We start from the raw sequence: 16,145 nt of genomic DNA, 5'->3' as shown, positions 1-16,145 counted from the left end.
CAGTAGATCAGCAGCAAGTGCAGCGTTTACAGTTTCAGCAGAGGTTTCCTGCTGGCTAGTGTGTGGTGAGTCCCGGAAACCTCAGTGCCCACAGACTTCCCTTTGTGGGAGCCCGCCCAGACTCCATCCTTTGCTGGCAGCCACGCCCCACCAGTGGGAAGGAGGGACTGAAAAGCATTTCCTTGAGGCTGGCACACCTTGTCGTACCCAAACCGATCATTTTTTTCCCCTGTGGCTGGGCCGGTGACATCTGAAAGCAGAGTGGCCGGAGGGGGGACACGGTAGTGAACTGGGGTTGGGGGGCAGGAAGGGTGGGACCTGGATGGCAGTGATGCCACTAGGGGTGGACCTGGACGTTCTGGAAGAAAAGAGCGAGGACCAGAGTGGGACGGTTGTGAGCGGCAATTCGAAGTTTATGTGAACGAACAATACTCACCAGGTGAATGAACCTGTATTTCTTTGGAAGGAACATCTTGTGGGTTTTGACTTTTATGTGTTTATGACTGTACAGTGTGATATGCCGTTCCTTGGTGACCGAATTTCTGTTTTCTTCTTAATCTGTCTTCTCTTTTTCTGTGCCTCTTTCCCTTCTCCCTATCTGTCAACCTCGTCCCCATTTTGTCTCCTTTCTTTCCCTTTCATTTCGGTGACCGTGGCCTCTTCCTGTTAGGAGTCCCCTGGTAATCCGAGTGTCTCGTACATGTCAGACCGAGCTTGCTCCCTGCTACTCAGTGAGAGCCGTCAGCAGTTGTGGAAATCAACCACCAGAGCTCCTGTCCGGTGCAGCACACACACACCGAAATGCACCTGGAAACCGTGCCCTCCACTTGACTGACCCTCCCCAGTACTCCTCGCTCCTGCGACGGGCCAGCCAGGTCCCTCAGTGAGACTCGGGGTCGTACAACTGACCCTTGAACAACCCAGTTTGAGTGGTGCAGTACTGTAAATGTATTTTCTCTTCCTTATGATTCTTTAAAGTGCTTTCTCTAGCTTACTTATAAGAATACAGTATATAATACGTATAATCTACAAAATAAGTGTTGCTCGATTGTTTATGTTATTGGTAAGGCTTCCGGTCAACAGGCTATTAGTAGTTAAGTTTTGGGGAATCAAAAGTTATATGCTTATTTTCTGCTGCTCAGGGGATCGGTGTCCCTAAACCCTGCATTGTTCAAGGGTCAACTCTACAGGCAGACTTCAGAGATATTGCGGGTTTGGGGTTTGGTTTCAGACCACTGCAATAAAGCAAATATTGTGATGAAGGGAGTCAAATGAAATGTTTGACTCCAGTGCAAACAAAAGTTATGCTTACACTGTACTGTAGTCCATTAAATGTGCAATAGCATGATGAGTAAAAAAAACAATGTGCATACCTTAATTAAAAATACTTTATTGGGGGCACCTGGGTGGTTCAGTCAATTAAGCGTCTGTTTTCAGCTCAGGTCATGATCCCAGGGTCCTGGGATCCAGCCCCACATCAGGTTCCCTGCTCAGCGGGGAGTCTGCTTCTCCCTCTCCCTCTGCCTGCTGCTCTGCCCACTTGTGCTCTCTCTCTCTCTGTCAAATAAATACATAAAGAATCTATTTCTTAAAAAAATAATAATTTATTGCTCGGGGGCTTGGGTGGTGCAGTTGGTTAAAGTGCCAGTCTCTTGTTTTCCGCTCAGGTCGTGATCTCAGGGTCTTGAGATAGAGCCAAGGCTCCAAGCTCAGTGTGGAGTCAGCTTAAGACTCTCTTTCCCAGACACCTGGGTGACTCCGTTAGTTAAGGTTCTGTCTTCGGGTCAGATCATGATCCCAGGGTCCTGAGATCTAGCCCTATGTCAGGCTCTCTGCTCAGCAGGGAATCTGCTTTTCTTTCTTTCTGCTGCTCCCCCTGCTTGTGCTCTCTCTCTGTCTCTCACAAATAAATAAATAAAATCCTTTAAAAAAATTATCATTATTTAAAAAGAAAGACTCTCTTTCCCTATGGGTGCCTGGGTAGCTCAATGGGTTAAGCGTCTGCCTTGGGCTCAGATCGTGATCCTGGGTTTCTGGGATGGGGACAGAGCCCTCCTTGGGCTCCCTGCCAAGTGGGGAGTCTGTTTATTCCTCTCCCTCTGCCCCTCCCCCACTGCTCGTGTGTGCTCTCTCTCTCTCTCATGCGCATGCTCTTTCTCTCTCTCAAAGAAATAAATAATACCTTGGGACGCCTGGGTGGCTTAGTCTGTTAAGCATCTGCCTTCACCTCAGATCATGATCTCAGAGTTGTGGGATCGAGTCCTGCATTGGGCTCCTTGCTTAGCAGGGAGCCTGCTTCTCCCTCTGCCTGCTGCTCCCCCTGCTTGTGCTCTCTCTCTCTGACAAACAAATAAATAAAATCTTAAAAAAAAAGAAAAGTAAATAAAATCTTTTAAAAAAGACTCTCTCCTTCCCCCCCTAATATAAATAAATAAATCTTTTAAAAAAATACTTTATTGCTAAAGACATGTTAACTGTCATCTGAGCTTTCAGGGAGTCATAATCAGTGACTGCAGACCACGGTAACAAATAAAACAATAATTTAAAAAGTTTGAAATATTGTGAGAATAACCAAAATGTGACCTCCTTTTATGTCAAGTATCTCTGTAAAGACTATTTCCAAATAAGGTCACATTCTGGGGTGGTACCGGAAGCTAGGACTTCAACACATGAATTTTGGGGTGGCACACCTCAACCCATAACAGTTCCTTGTTCTTGCATTATGTACATGCTTAAAGTTAGTTGAGCACCTCTGTTTCAGTTGTCTTTTGCAGAAACTTTGTTTTCCCACCTTTCCCGACTCTTCACAGCCAGCTCCTGCAAGCATGGGCCCCAAACTCCTCCAAGGAGTTTTGTGATTCTGAAGCTCTGTTTTAAACTGAGTGTGTTAGTTTCCTTTTTTTATTTTATTTTTTAAAGAAGAGGAGAGAGTATGTGTGCTGAGCAGGAGGGGCAGGTGATGGGGGGAGGGGCAGAGGGAGGAGGAGAGAGAGAATCTTTTTTTTTTTTTTTTAAAAGATTTTAACCATCCATTCGACAAAGAGAGAGAGAGAGAGAGACAGCCAGCGAGAGAGGGAACACAAGCAGGGGGAGTGGGAGAGGAAGAAGCAGGCTCATAGCAGAAGAGCCTGATGTGGGGCTCGATCCCATAATGCCGGGATCACACCCTGAGCTGAAGGCAGATGCTTAACTGCTGTGCCACCCAGGCGCCCCAGAGAGAGAGAATCTTAAGCAGGCTCCACGCCCAGTGCAGAGCCTGACTTGGGGCTCGATCCCACAACCCTGAGATTGTGACCTGAGCCAAAATCAAGAGTCAGGTGCTTAACCGACTGAGCCGCCCAGGCGCCCCGAGTGTGTTAGTTTCCTGTCGCTGCTGTTACAAATCAGCACACGTTTGGTGGTTTAAACCAACATAGATTTTTATCTTCTAGTCCTGGAAGTCAGAAGTCTAAAATGGGTAGGCAGGTCTGCTTTCCTTCTGGAGGCTCTCCGGGAGAATCCATTTCCTTGCCGTTTTCCAGCTTCTGAAGACTGCTTGCATTCCTTGGCTTGTGGTTCCTCCAACTGCAAAGCCTTGTCAAGTTTTTCTCATACTCCATGTGCCGGCAGTGACGCTTGTGCCTTTTTCTTCCACATTCAGGGTCTTTGTGATTACATCGGACTCGCTGCATAATCCAGAATAATCTCCCTGTTTTAAGGTCAGTTGCTTAATTCCATCTGCAATCTTTATTCCCTTTTGCAATTTTAGCACTATTAAAAACTAACATATTTGTAGTTCTGGAGATTTGGACATGGATGTCTTTGAGGGGCCGTTATCTGCCAGCCACACTGAGCTTTCAATGACTGGGTTTTCTTTACTGGGTTTATTGTCCTATTTTCACTATGAGGGATCAATGTTTTGCATGCTATGCGTAGCAAAGAACTTTATATCCCTTTTATAGAGAAAACCAGCATCCTGCCTAATGATAGAACTAAAAATGTGTTCCCATGGAGCAGAGAGCTGGGTACCTTGATACTTCCCATCTAACACTGTTAGAAACGACTTCCCAGCCCTACTTGTTCATTTAGCATTACAATTAAATTCTTTATACCCAATTTATTTGTATAGGTTATTTTTCTATAAAAATTTCTTTTGGATCCAATGCTATTATTATTTTTTAATTTTTTAAAGATTTATTTATTTTAGAGAGAGAGTAGGAGGAGAGAGGCAGAGGGAGAGAGAGAGAGAATCTCAGGCGCGCTCCCTGCCAAGTCGGGAGCCTGATGAGGGGCTCAGTCTCACAACCCTGAGATCATGACCTGAGCTGAAATCAAGAGCCGGAAGCTTAACTGCACCACCCAGGTGTCCCCCAATGTTACAGGTGAAAAACATTTGTGAAAGATGATAATTTGGAGTTTGGAGAAACTGATCCTAAGCACGTTTTTCTTTTCTCTTTTTTAAAAAGATTTTTAAAAATTTATTTATTTAAGAGAGAGAGAGCATGAGCAGGGTGGAAGGGCAGAGAGAGAGGGAGAAGCCGGCTCCCCGCTGAGCAGGGAGCCCGATGCGGTACTCAGGACTGGATCCCAGGACGTTGAGATCATGACCTGAGCTGAAACCGACGCTTAACTGATGGAGCCACCGGGACGCCCCCTACGCAAGTTTTTCTGACAGTACTCAGCTATCAGGGCAGTTGTATGTCAAAGCCACCCCTCCTTTGTATACTTTGGGTCAACTTCTCCAAAGTCCCTCTTAAGTCAGATGGGGCTGGCTTGACCCAGGCAAGAAAAGCTCCTGTTGGCCCTTGCACACATGCTCAGTCTGGGCCCCAGTGTAGTGCTCCTTCTGGCTGGTTAGAGGCTAAGGCAGGAGGAAAGGGCTTGTTTATCTGAGTAGTAGAAGTGACAGTAGTTGAAGTTGCTTGTGGTTCGAGGAAGGAGGAGGAAAGCTAAGAAAATGCTAAATATTTATCTTCATTGCCTTGTTTTTCATCAGATTTATAAGCAGATTCCACAGATCCAGCCAGTCTGGTCTGCAGCTGCCCTGCCTCCTACCTCTGTGGTCTTTCCCCACAGGTCTCAATGCCTGATCCCTTTAGTGTTGGGGGGGCTGATATCTTAGTATGAGTCAAAATGAGTTCTGGCAGAGGAAAAAGAAGGAAACAAAATATCCACTAGAGTAATCTTTTTTGTTTTTTTTAAATATTTTATTTATTTATTTGACAGAGAGAGAGAGATAGCCAGCAAGAGAGGGAACACAAGAAGGGGGAGTGGGAGAGGAAGAAGCAGGCTCCCAGCGGGGAAGCCTGATGTGGGGCTCAATCCAATAACGCAGGGATCACGCCCTGAGCCAAAGGCAGATGCTTAACGACTGAGCCACCAAGGCGCCCCTCCACTAGAGTAATCCTAAAGCCCTGCAGCGCCCATAATGAAAACACAGCTGGAATGTGAAATCTCTAGTCTTCAACCTTGGACTCGTATGGAGTAGATTTTCAGAGGCTGGTCCAGACACATAAACAGCCCAAAGACCCAGCAGGCAGAAGAAACTACGGAAGTATATGAACATTAGGAATTCTAATAACTAGGATCCTTTTCCTTACCCTCACTCCTACAAAACTTAACTGAATAACAAGGGATCAATTCTCCAGCCAGCCTCATGCATGATGGAAACTGGTAGTGAAAGAGCACCAGGAGGAGATTCAAGACGCACACGAGTAGATTAGCTTAAGTGCTAATTAACTGTTGGCAGACACCTCTCTCGTGTGCCTGAGTCTGCTCACTGGTAAGCTACGGAGGTGAGGTTTTCCTGTTGCTTTCAGATGGCTCTTCTGGTTGTTCAGGATTTGGTGGCATTTGTGGAGCGTGTGCTCCATTTCACAGCATGTTCATCGGGCAGAGTAGAGAAGGAAGGCGGGGCTGCTCTATTGTTTCTTTAGCAGGGGTGTGGCTACAGCAGCAGAAGGCACAGCAGGGGTCACTTATTTACAGCACGGGAATAGAAAGCCTTTTTGATCTTGAGAGTTGAACCTGCTGTATTTGCATCGGTTCTTGAAGCCCAAGCATCTCCCGTATCAGCAGGTGACTTGGGTTTCACTCCCTGTCCTTCTTGTCCTCACCCACATTCCATTCTTAGGATGGTCTAATCTGGGATTCTAGATCAGGAGCTTTCGCATGGGATTAGATCTCTGATTTATCTTCTGATCCTGGGTAAGTCACCTCGTCACTTGGACCTTAGTTTCCACGAATGAAGTTGTTAAGACAGCTGTGGAGTATTCTGAAGAGGTTTTCTATTATAAAAATGAAGATAACTTTGAGGAATATTCCAATTCTGTAGGATTGGGAAAAGAGAAATATAAATAATCCAAATGTGATTTTATAATTATCTATAAAGCACCACCCCTTCACCACCACCACATTTAAGTCTGCTCTTCTTGGGCTGATATTAAAATTGATTATTTTTAATTCACTGAGTTAGTGTTGACTGGGGAATGGAGGCAAGCTGACTTAAAAATGAAATTATGAGCTTATATTAACTATGACAGATGGCCAATAGAGATTTGATAGTATCAGCAAAGCCACAGGTTGTGGGTTTATAGATATTCAGATGTGTGTTAGATATATCAGTCCCAAAAAGAAGTTCATTGAACCCTGGGATAGAACTCTCTGTGCTAGATGGGAATCCTTATATTTTTTACACCTGAGTTACAGGATTTAACAGTGATATTGGGGACTGCTTCTTTGTGGCTTTTATTTAAACCCCAATCAAACATATTTTGGGTGCCCAGGGAGCAGTGTTCTCTGTAGGTTAGATATGCAGAAACATTTATGTTGATAAGCATTTAGAAATGTGATTCTTTGGATACCATCTCTAGTCCCACCAGTTCGTGGCAACCTGAGAAATTAGACTAACTCAGGCTCATCCAAGAAAATAAACTGGGTTCTGACACTAAGAGCTACAAAATGTGGTGCTGTATGGTCTATGCATTTATCCAAATATGAGAAGGATCAGTAGCGGACTTTTAGTATGCTATGATATTAGACATAGATAGCATGTCCGGGCAGCCTCTAAGCAGCATGTATTGTCCAACCTGTGCTAGAATGGATTTTCTCAGAGACAGAACATTCTGTGATATCACCAAGTCATACCAAATTCTGGTTTAACCTTTAGAGGTCATGGAACTGTAAATATTAGCATCAACAACAAATGAGACTTGTCCACTGGAAACCACAAAATATCATTGAAAAAATTAAAGATCTAAGTAAATGGAAAGACATCCTATGTTCTTAGGTAGGAAGACTTAATATTGTTAGGATGGCAGTACTCACCAGGTTGATCTAGCTAGTCGATGTAATCTCTACCCAAATTCCAGATGGCCTTTTTTACAGGAATTGTCAAGTTGATTCTAAAATTCACATTGGAACGTGAGGGTCTTAAAATATCCAAAACAATCATCAAAAAGAGAATAAAGTTGGAGAACTCATATTTAATGATTTCAAAACTCAATCCAAAGCTAAGTAATTAAGATTGTGTACTATTGATACAAGGATAGACATACAGACCAATGGAACAAAGTTGAGAGTCTTGAAATAAACTCATAACTATGGCCATTTGATTTTCTACACAGTGCCAAAACAATTCATTGTGTGGATACACTGGATAGTCATATGCAACACTTAAACACTGAAATTGTGCTGAAACAACTGGATATCCACATGCAAAAGAATGAAATTGAATGCTTACCTCACAACATATGCAGAAATTAACTCAAAATAGCTCAAAAACCTAAGTTTAAGAACTAAGACCATAATTCAGCCACAAAAAAGAATGAAGTACTGATTTCTGCTACAACATGGATGTGATGGTTAGGAAGCAGAGTTCAGATGGTGGAGAAGCAGGGGGACATGGGGCTTTCCTCATCTCTTAACACAGTTGTACTGAGGTCAGATAACTTGGAATACCCAGGAAATCAATCTAGGGATTGGAAGAAGGATCTCCACAGTTGGAGGGAGACAACATAGCAGGTGCAAGGTACATGGAAGTGAACTGGAGAGAGAAAAGCTGCCTTGCTGCAGAGGGGAAGAAACCCTTTCTGCAGGGAGAGAAAAGGGAGAGAGGGAGAGATAGGTTGAGAGAGTGTGGCATCAGGTTTGCAGAAGAAAAAACTTCTCAGACCACAGACTGTGGTGGTTAATTTTATGTGTCAATTTGACCGGGCTTGAGAAATGCCCAGATAGCTGGGAAACATATCTTCTGGGTGTGTCTGTGAGTATGTTTCTGGAGAAGATTAGCATTTGAATTAGTGGACTGAGTAAAGACCTGCTCTCACCACTGTGGGTGGGGATCATCCATCCCGCCGAGGGCCGAATAGAGCAAGAAGGTGGAGGAAGGTGACTTTCTCTCCCTTGAGATGGGACATCTATCTTTTCCTGCCCTCCAGCATTAGAGCTCCTGGTTCTCTGGCCTTCAGGCTCTGGGACGTACACCAGTGGTCCCCAGTTCTCACGGCTTCAGCCTCCCATTGAATTGTACCACCAGCTTTCCTGACTATCCAGACGGCACACTGTGGGATTTCTTGGCCTCCATAACCTCACGAGCCAATCCCTATAATAAATCTCCTCTTACATATCTATATATCTACATCTATGTATTTTATTGGTTCTATTTCTTTAGAGAACCCTAACTAATACAATATGACCTTAAAAACATGTTAAGTGAAAGGAACCAGACACAAAGCTACAGATTGTGTGATTCAGTTCATATGAAAGGTTCAAAACAGGCACATCCACAGAGACAGCGAATAGGTTAGTAATTGCCAGGGTTGGGGGGAGTGGGCATTGGGGAGCGACTGCTATTGGTACAGATTTCTTTTGGGGGGATGATGAAAATATTCTAAAATTAGGTAGCAGTGATGGTTGTACAACTTCGTGAATACAAAAATCACTGAATTGTATACTTTAAGGATGTGTTTTATGGTATGTGAATTATATCTTGGTCAAAAAGAAAGCAATATTGAAGTTAATTCTAATTTTGCAAAAAAAAAAAAAAAGGAAAGAAAAGAAAAAAGAAAAGAGAAAAGATTTTCAAGAATCTGCTAGGAAGATGGTGTAATATAAGAAAACAGATTCCAAAGCCACACAACCTGAGAAGTCCAAATCCCTGTTACTAGCTGTGTGATCTGGAGAAAGTTACTTAATTAACCTCTTTGTGACCCAGTTTCTTCCTCTATATGTAAAGTGCTCAGAACCATGCCTAACACATGGGGAGCACTATATGAATGTTTGTCATTGTAACTACATGCCATAAAATGTGCTAAGCTGTAGCGGGAAGCAAACAGTATCAAGGAAGCCATGCTACCCGTAAATGACAGTTAAGGAGGAGCGGAGCAGGGCAGAGTCCAAAGCAGATTGTTTCACTTGGTTTATTATCTCAACTCTGCTCCATGTTGACTAATGGAAAGAAACTGAGTTTAGTGGAAAAGGAGGGAGAGAGATAACATGGGTCCAGGATACAATATCTATATTTAACCGTTCCTGGGTCCTGAAAAAGATCCAAAACTGTGTTAGGAGAGACATATCGAGGAGGGATCAATCAGAGCAGGGGATAGTGAAAAGTACTTAATAAATTTTTGCTATTCAATTTAAATAAATATTAGGCAAAAATTTGGAGAGTTGTACTTTGGATTTAGATAATAAACTTACGATCTTTGTTCTCTTCCTGTCTCTACTGGGATCTTGTTACTTCTTTCATTTCAAAATAAAATCAAACAAATTTTTAAAGATTTTATTTATCTATTTATCTATTTATTTATTTATTTATTGTGAATGGGGGAGGGGCAGAGAGAGAGGGAGAGAGAGAATCTCAAGCAGACTTTGTGCTGAGCGCAGAGCCTGTCGTGGGACTCAGTTTCACAACCCTGAGATCATGACCTGAGCCAAAATCATGAGTCAGATGCTTAGCTGACTGAGCCATCCAGGGACCCCTGGACAAAACTTTAAAGTTCATGTCACCGCCACATTTTTATTCCTAAGACAAATCAAGAAACCAGCACGGTGGCAGATATTTCTAATAATATTCACATCCCTTTGTTTTCAACTGCTTTCTGCATCCTTGTAGGGTGCATTTACTATTCCTAACTTTTCTGTAGATCTGATTCTTTCTGTCAACATATAGCAAAGAAGGACAGATTACATAGCCATTTCGAGGGGATGATAGAAGGTATTACATTTTTTACTTAAAAGGATAGAGAAAAGCTGTTGTCCACCTTTCCTCTAGGTTTTCCACTTCTGGATTCTATGTGAATATATGTTACATAGCTCTGGCTTCATCATAGTTTTGCTTTCTTGGGTACTAAATAAATAATTATAATGCCTTATATTTTTACTTTATATATTTCATAAAGTTTTATATACATACCTCTGACAGAGATGTTAATTGGCTTACTTAAGGTCACACACAAGATGGTGCTAACCCAGGGCCATAACTGAGATCTCATATCCCCTTTGCCTGTTTTAGAAGAGGATTCTTTTTTTTTAAATATTTTATTCATTTATTTGAGTGAAAGAGAGCATGGGCAGACAGAGGCAGAGGGAGAAGGAGAAGCAGACGCCCTACTGAGCAGGGAGCCTGATGTGGGGCTGGATCCCAGGACCCCAGGATCATGACCTGAACTGAAGGCAGATGCTTAACTGACTGAGCCACCCAGGTGCCCTGAAGATTCTTTCTTTTCATTCTACATTTCTCCTAGAACTTTCTATTAAGAAATAATCTAGGTGAGGAAAATATGACCAATTCTAAGGCAGAAGGCAGCTGTAGCCAAAGTGAAGATTAATGCCAGAGCCGCATTATACTTGAATCCATGCTGGTATAGAAATAGTATTATTTAATGTTCATTTGATGTCAGGTTTTCCTCCAAAGTGCATCTCATATCTGCATTAATCTGTCTTCCTAAAAATTATTGATATCGATATATGAGAGGATAAAAAGTATGATCAATAAATGCTGGATAGAACAAATGAGTAGAATTAGCCTGGAATTCTCTGAAATGCCAAATCCTTAACAGCAGTTTAACAGATCTCCAAATCATTTACTATCGAGAAGCTCTAACTGTGGGCAGTAAGGATACTTCAGAAGAGATGGCCATAGGCGTGCAGGGGCAGGGGAAAGGGGGAACATGATAATTCTACCTTGGATTTCTGAAATCCATAAATTTCTTTTAGTCTAAAATTTTAAAGTCCTGTCATATATTTTATCTTGTTTATCTTGCCAGAATGTCTCCGACTAGGCAGTTCAAGGATTATGATCCATTATTTTATGGATTGGGAATTCACACCCAGGGATGTGATAAAACTTGCCCAAAACGACAGAGTCAGAGAGAGACAGAGATAATGTTAAAACATGGCTGCCAATATAGAATTTATTAAACTAGAACCTGATAAATTTTAAATCTGACTATATTACTTTACCTACTAACATAAGAAAACATTTATTAAAAACTTCAACTGGATATATTGGGGCGCCTGGGTGGCATAGCGGTTAAGCGTCTGCCTTCAGCTCAGGGCGTGATCCTGGCGTTATGGGATCGAGCCCCACATCAGGCTCCTCCGCTATGAGCCTGCTTCTCCCACTCCCCCTGCTTGTGTTCCCTCTCTCGCTGGCTGTCTCTATCTCTGTCGTATAAATAAATAAAATCTTTTAAAAAAAATAAAAATAAAAATAAAAACTTCAACTGGATATAAAACTGAACATAAAATTAATGAACTTGACAATAAAATTAATAAATTTATAGTATTCCATTGTATAGCTGTATAAAAATTTGACATCCCTCTTTCTATTAGTTAGGGTTTTCCAGAAAAATAGAGCCAACAGAATGTCTGCGTGTCTGTCTATGTATCTACCATCCATTGAGATTTACTTTAAAGAATCTGTGAATAGTTGGGAAGTACAAAATCTTCAGGGTAGGCATGCAGGCTGGAGACCCAGTTTAAGTCCAGTGAGCTGGCAGAATTTCCTTTTCTTCTGGGGACGTCAGTCTTTTTCTATTAAGACTGTCAACTGATTGGAGGAGGCATACCCACATTATGGAGGGTCATCTGCTTTACTCAAAGTTCACTGACTTAAATGTTAATCTCATTTAAAGAATTCCTTCACAGAAATATCTAGAATAATGTTTGACCAATTATCTTGGTACCATGGCCTAGCCAAGTTGACACATAAAATTAACCATCCCACTTTCCTTGAAGAAAATTGAAATTTATTTCTACTTTCAATTTTTTTATTGTAGAAAATTTCAAGTATATACAAAAGCAGACAAATAGGTAGAATGGTAGGATGACTTGTAGAAATGGTAGGATGACTTGTAGAAAATTTCAAGTATATACAAAAGCAGACAAATAGGTAGAATGTTACGTATTAACAACCCAAATTTAACAGTTTTCGACACATGGCCAATAGTGTTTCATTTATATCTCCACACACTTCCACTGCTCAAGTCCTGGGATTATTTTGAAGCACATGCCTATTTCTGCTTTCAAAAGAAATAAATAACAGTACAACAAAATTTTTTGCACATTCAGAAACATTTTCCATTAAAAAAATCCTTTTATGGGATGCTTAGCTGGCTCAGTTGGTGGAGTGTGTGACTCTTGGTCTCAGGGTTGTGAGTTTGAGCCCCATGTTGGGTGTAGAGATTACTTAAAAATAACATCTTAAAAAAAATCCTTTTGTAATTGACTCCTGGGAGAGATATTACTGGGTCAAAATTATGAATGTCATTAAGGCTCTTTTCTTACATGTTGTCAAATTTGTTTCCATAAATGTAGAAATTTAGATTCCCTGTTAATGTGTTAGAGTGGGCTTTTTAAATAGGGTTCTTCTCAGCATCATAATTCTTTCATCTTTTTCTTCTTAAATGGATAGACAAAAAATTTTGCATCTTGTTTTTACTTGAATGTGTGTTATTTAATTACTAGCTAAGGTAAACATCTTTAATCTTACATTACCCTTCTTCCATATTTGTTAAACATTTTGGTTCGGTGTATTGGTTTTCTTCTGCTTTTCACTTTTCATGACCATTTATTTACTGTCATCTTAGTAATTTTCTTACTATAGTTACTAAGTTATATAGATTGTCTATGTTTTTATTCATTGATTGGTTGATCCTTTTCTTTGTGATTTTTTTTTCTGTATTGGAAGGAGTCTTCTCTCTCTCTTTTAAAATATTTTATTTATTTTTTTGAGAGAGAGAGAATGCACAAGCAGGGGAAGGGAGAGAGACAAGCAGACTCTGAGCTGAGCGTGGAGCCTGCCAGGGGGCTCAATCCCATGACCAGGAGGTCATGACTGGAGCTGAAATCACGAGTCAGGTGCTCAACCAACTGAGCCACTCAGGCGCCCCAGGAGTCTTCTCTTTTAAACTTACCAAGTCCTCACCTCTAATATAACTTACACTGCTATTTTTTGTTTCTTAAAACATATAATCATTTTTACAACTAAAATTTAGTTTTGCATAGGAATGAAGCCAAGGATGGAAATTATTATTGCCAAGCGAGTAACCAGAATATGCATATTATGCATAAACCACATAATGATAATGAATCTCAATAGTTCTCAACCTAGCTGTAATTTACTATCTCCTGAGAAACACTCCCTTTTTTCAGTGCTGATAGGTGAAATCATAATCATCACAATCTCTTCCAAGGTGGGGGGTGGTAAACCCTAGTGTTGGTAATCTTTAGACAGCTCCCTACAAGATTCTTAATGTGTAACCAGGTTTGAGAATCTGCTTGTTTTATTTCATGCTGACTTCTTTATATTAAATTCCTGAAGATGTACTTCATTACATGTTTTATTAACCTTACTCTCTATTTTTCAGTGTCATTGTGTGTGTTAGGCTTTGTAACATATTTAGGCCTAGGACATGCCCCTCCCCTCAAATTCTGTTTTGTTTTTAGAAGGAGAGATTACCGCATGTTGGGATGTCACTAGTTATTTTCCTTGTCTTGATGGAGCCCTAAGTTTCCAAACAAATCTACTGTATGACCCCCTCCTTGAGCTTCTCAACTTAGTCTTCTCATTTATACTTAAACATCTTAAGAAAGCTACCTAAACTTTCTCCCATCCTCATTTTCTGTTTATTCCCTGACCCACCCCACTCTCTGGCTCTGCTACTGCCTTACGACTGTTCTTTCTATGGCCATGAGTGATCTCCATTCTGCCTATATCCAATGAGTGACTTTTTCTTACCTCTCATCAGCTTCAGGGTCACTTGTCTGAGTGAGTGATTTGAGATAAACTAACTGGGTTGTAGAAGTAGATTCTAGGTAAAGATGGACAGTTCAGATATAGACTGAAATGTAGGCAAAAATACGCAACTTGGGTTTACAGGATGCGAGCAGAACCGTAGGGGCAGGAGGTTAAAACGTGTGTGGGTGGGCATGAAGTAGAGTGGGGGTGGGGTAATGGCCATTATTTGAGCACCAAGCCAGCAGTATCTGGGTGTGTGTGGGGGGGTCCTTTCCATTTGTAGCAGGACCTCAGTAACCAGACTATCATGTGAAGTTCTTATCTAATGAAAGAGAATTGATTGAGGCAGAGAAAATAGTAAGAGTCTATCCACCTGTGAGACATTCAGGATAGGACTCCAGATTTGACAGTGCTTGGGTACTAACTATGAATAACTGGACACCCCTTATAAAAATGATCAACCTTATGTCTTCTCAGATTGGGGAGTACGGTAAGAAGAATGGGGAGAAGGAGCTGAGACTATTGGTCTCCTTACTGCCTCCATCAAGATTGGTTCAGGAACTGGGTAAAAATGTAGTCAGAAGATAGGAGGTATCAATGGAACCAGCTAGGAGTTGAGAAATTGAGGACAGAAGGTGAATTAATTAACTAATTAATAATAAATAAATAAATTAATTAATAATATATCACTATTTAGCATTCTGTTTTATATCTTAGTTTACAGTATTATGCTCTTTAATCCATCTTGTTTAAATCTCTCTTCCTCAACATGATTGTCAAATTCAGAGACCTCTTAGCAGGTGTAATACTTAGACTGTCAAATCATATCTAGTTAATATGAAGAGATTGAAAACCCACATTAACTTTATGATTACTTTAACTTCTTCACACACAGGACTAAATACAGTTTGTCCACAAATGTAAATATTTTGAAAATAGGTGTTTTGTTTTCTTATGTGGAGTTCTATATGTTTACTGATTGGTACAGCTTTGGGACTACCTCCCAGCCTGGGAGAGAGGTGAAGGAGGGAGGGAGGAAGGGAGAGACTACTACATATTGTCTGCGCTATACTAGGTATTTAATATCAACTGTCCTGTAGAGCTTTCAACTGCTTTGACAGATAGGTATTATTGTCTCTACTTACAGGTGGAAAAATAGAGGCTCAGAAGGGTGAGAATGACTTATATGCAGTCATGATGAATGGTGGACCTGAGATTCAAATAGAAGTCTGACTCCAAATCTCCTTCTCTTACCACTATTCTGTAGGAAATTATAGGCAGAGTAGGGATAGGAATGAAACTTGAGAGTTTATGGGGCTGCCGTGATACAGGTCAGAAAATGCCAGTCTGAAGGCACCTTCAGAATTTGAGAGGCAAGGTGGTAAGCAGGTTGAGGGGACTTACTGGTTGCCTTGTCCCTTTTCTGATGTAATTCATTTCTTGCTGCTCTCTGTGGTTCTTCACTGCCTTCAGGAGAGAAAGAGGTGTCCTGCTCCCTAAACAGGGAAGGGAAGGCATGGCAAGGTCAGGTGTTATGCCTCTGGATGCTTGATGAATCACCTATCAAACCAGAACTAGAACTTCGAACCTCTCTGTTAGCATAGCACCAGCTTCGTGCTGATTCCACGTCTCCCAATTTCCAGACTGCTCAGCTCCAGAGCACACCGACCTCCTCCTAATGAGGGAATCTGCTGTTTGCTCCTTGTTGTGCAGAATGACATTGCCAGAGGCGTCTTTTTCGTCTTGCCAGGCGTTTGTTGTTATTTACCTAGGATTACCTTCTATGTATAGAATCTTTACAGGGACACACCCTGCGTGACAGAGCATTGAGGTAAATGGCAATTGAGCTGATTTCCTGATTGTGAAATCCCCTTGTCCATTTGTTTCTCTGCCTGCCTCTGTCTGGGACTCATTTATCAGAGTA

General features: G+C 41.4%; 1 protein-coding gene across 1 annotated transcript in view; it reads left to right on the top strand.

Annotated features, from left to right (window-relative positions):
- The first annotated feature begins 303 nt into the window (after positions 1 to 303).
- The window catches only part of STYK1 (STY kinase 1), a 38,613-nt gene continuing 22,771 nt past the window's right edge, over positions 304 to 16,145 (top strand). The window contains exons 1-2 of the mRNA XM_087855627.1: positions 304 to 439; positions 3,641 to 3,698. The gene's annotated coding sequence lies outside the window, so the exon portion shown is untranslated. The remainder of the gene's footprint in view (positions 440 to 3,640; positions 3,699 to 16,145) is intronic.

The sequence above is a fragment of the Ursus americanus genome, chromosome 25 (assembly GCF_024610735.1).
Source record: "Ursus americanus isolate L20-20 chromosome 25, mUrsAme1.1.p, whole genome shotgun sequence".
NCBI lineage: Eukaryota > Metazoa > Chordata > Mammalia > Carnivora > Ursidae > Ursus > Ursus americanus.
The sequence above is the reverse complement of the archived record's forward strand: the minus strand, read 5'-3'. Positions and strand labels throughout refer to the sequence as shown.